The sequence below is a fragment of the Leptonychotes weddellii genome, chromosome 5, assembly GCF_054177405.1.
Source record: "Leptonychotes weddellii isolate Sample4059 chromosome 5, ASM5417740v2, whole genome shotgun sequence".
Classification (NCBI taxonomy): Eukaryota; Metazoa; Chordata; class Mammalia; order Carnivora; family Phocidae; genus Leptonychotes; species Leptonychotes weddellii.
The window spans coordinates 94,513,332-94,516,882 of NC_138373.1; positions in this window are offsets into that span (position 1 = coordinate 94,513,332).

Sequence of the window (3,551 nt, forward strand, 5' to 3'; positions counted from 1 at the left end):
TTGTAGCCTCCAGTTCTTCCTGGATATGTTTCTACTTTCCTCTCCCCAGAGATAACCACTAGCTACAACTTTTTATTCCCATGTATAATTTTTGTACTGTTACTACAAATGTATATATCCCTAAAGTATATGCAACGTTGAATGTTTTATAACATTAGAGTATTGATATCACAGTAGAACATGTATCCTATGGTAACTTTTTAAAAGCCTAGTATTATATTTTTTGCTATTCAGTCATGTTGATACATGGAGCTCTAGTTCAATAATTTTCACAGCTTTATAAAAATCCATTATATGAATATATGTAATTTAAGTGTTGATGGATATTCAAGTGGTTTTCATTTTCATTATAAGCAAAAAATGTTGCACTGAACATTTTAATACAGTTTTCCTTGTGCATATGTGAGAATGTCTCCATGGTCTAACTTTGGAGAGAAAGTGCTGGGTCTTAGGATACATACATCCTCAGCTTTACTAGATATTGCCATATTGGTTTCCAAAGTGATTGTCCTGATTTACACTTCTACAGTTCTGTATACGTATTCTGGTTGCTCCACATTCCACCCAATCATTGGTATCATCAAACTTTAAATTTTTAGTTAATCTGAGGGGTGTGAAATGGTATGTGAGGTATGGCTTTAATTTGCACTTTCCTTATTACTAGTGGGTTGAGCATTTTTTGACAGGCTTAATGACATTTTCTCTTCTGTAAATTGCCTTTTATATCTTTTGTTCATATAAAAACTAGACTTTTTTGCTTTATTATTTGTGATTTTTTTTTTTTTTAAGATAGAGAAAGCATGAGTGGGGAGGGGCAGAGGAAGAAGGAGAGAATCTTAAGCTGAGTGTGGAGCCTGATGCGGGGCTCCATCTCACGACCCTGAGACCATGACCCAATCTGAAACCAAGAGTCGGATGCTCGCCCTGCATTGGGCTCCCTGCTTGGCGGGAAGCCTGCTTCTCCCTCTCCCACTCCTCCTGCTTCTGTTCCCTCTCTCGCTGTGTCTCTCTCTGTCAAATAAATAAATAAAATCTTTAAAAAAAAAAAAAGAGTTGGATGCTCAACTGACTAAGCCACCCAGGTTGTTTTTACATATTCATATTAGTCTTTTTTTGGTCGTATGCATTGCAAAAATCTTCCACTCTCTGTCCATCTTCTGAGTTTGTTGATGGAGCCTTTTATAGGCCGAATTTTAAATTTTAATGTATTTGAATGTAACCACCTTTTCCTTTATGGATGGTGATGATTATGTCTTATCTTTTCCTACCTTAAGGTCATAAAATAGTCATAAGCATTTAGTTTCATTTTTTATATAAAAATGTTCAATCCACATGAAATTTATTTTTTAATATGGTGTGAGGAAGAGGTATGATTTGATATTTTTCTACAACTAATGACCTCAGTTTCATTTATCAGATAGTCCATTCTCTTCCCACCAATATACAATACAACCTTGCTCATATATAATTTCCATATATGTAAGGGTATGTTTCTGGGTTCTGGGTTCTCTGTGCTCTTTCATTAGTCATTTTGTATAGCTGTGCCATTAATATGCCAATTAATTCCTATAGCACCATAATAAGACTCAACACACTGCTTCATATATTGTACAAACCATGCCTAGTATCTGATACCAGGCTGAAGGGATGGGTTCAGTCTGAAACCCAAATCCTGCTTTGTACACCCTGGCATAGGGCTGTGTCTGCCTGGAATGAGAGATGCATTTTTCTAATTCATAGGAAGATGTTGTCAGACACTTTCTCCTCCTCTGGGAAATTGACCAAAGGTAATAGAGGTCCCGACTCAATGTCTAATTGGGCAATTCTCCCACTTTGTCCTTTCAAAAGTGGTATCATTTCATCTCTACGTTCACCCATTTCACCCCTTTCTCCACCACTGGATTACTCTGAAGCAAATCCTAGCCATTCTATCATTTCGACTGTAAATTTTAGCATATGACTGTAAAAGATAAAAAGTGTTTATGACAACAAACATATTCACAATATCGAGGTTGAATTAGAATGTGCAATTCTACTAACATAATGTATTAGGGCAGCCTCGTTCATTTTGATTACAGTGGTAGAGTGTGAAGAACCTTCAGCTTGGCATTGGGAGATCTACCTGGGTTTAAGTCATGGCTCTCAACTTTCTATCTATGGACTCAGACAATAATCTTCTCATCAACACTATATCTCAATGTCCTCATTAGCAAAAGAAGGGTAAGTAGTTGTCTCACTCATTTCAGAATTATCATCAGATGAGGCAAGAGAAGTGGAAACAAACCATCTAAAATTGTGAAGTACTAAGTTTCAGTCCAATTCTCTCCTTTGTAAATGACTCCCAGGACAAATAATCTGAAAGCAACAGATAATCTTTGTTCAGCCTTGTCTACAGTGTCTCTTGCTTAGGTTTCTCTTCCTGAAAAACACATTACTTTGGTTCTTTTTATTTTTATTTTTTTTAACTTTAGGGTTATAGACACTTAAAAGTAATTTTAAACATCAGGGGATCAATGTTGAAGTTTGTATCTTTCACTTTTTCTGGTTTTCCGCTTTCATCTTTTCCTTTACCCCGTGTTTTTCTTTAAATGGCGCTGAGAACTGATTATTCTTTGGTGTGCCCCAATTATCAAGACCCTACGAAGTGCAAACTCAAATTTTCAAAAGTTAATTTTAGTGGACTTTTGGCCATCAGAACTCTAGATAACCAAGGGGGGGGGAATTATTTGCTCTCCTACCAAATGCCACAACAACCATAGAAAAAAGCCTTAGCTGGGCACATTTTGATTCCAAAAATCTCTTTCCATCCTTGGGGGGAAATCATTCATTTCCCTATAGGGGGAACTCCAAAGAACATGTTTTCCTAAAAGGGGCCAACTGGGCGGTGTCCTCCTTTCCTAACGCCCAGATTTCTATTCTTAGATCTGGAGATAGGCGGAGGCTTTCATTTTTTATTTTTCCTAGTTTGCAGACCCTCCGCGGGGCTGGAGGATCCCAGGCTGGAGGGTCGGGCGGGTGGCCCGCCAGGCTGCCGACCGCGCGCCTCCTCCCGCCGCGGCTGCGGGGCTCCGGGCCTGGGGACTCCGCGGGAGTGCGCTGAGTCAGTTTCTTCCACCAGGACTCCCGGCCGCGCCGCTGCGGCGAACGGGATCCGGTCCCGGGAGGCGGCGCTCTCCGGGATCGGGGACCGGGCCTGGGCCCGCGCGGGGGCCACGGTCACGGTCACCCCGGCCGGATCCAGCTCAAGCCGCGACCCGCCGGCCCGCCCCGGTTCTGCCCGGCGTAGCCCTGCCTCGGCAGAGCCTAGCGCAGGCCACTGAGCTCATTTTTGGGGCCTGGGTGGGGGAGGAGGAAGCCGAGGAGGAGGGCTGGGGAGAGGGAGGGCAGCGCAGGGCGGGGAGCCGCCGCCTTCCTCATAAACAGGCGGGCGTGGGTGCGGATGGGGCCGGCGGGGAGCGCTGGCTGCGGGCAGTGAACTGTGCTCGTCCCCGCGAGCCGCGGCGGCGCCCGGGCCCCTTCCCGGCGCAGCCGGCCTTCGTGAGGGAGGGACG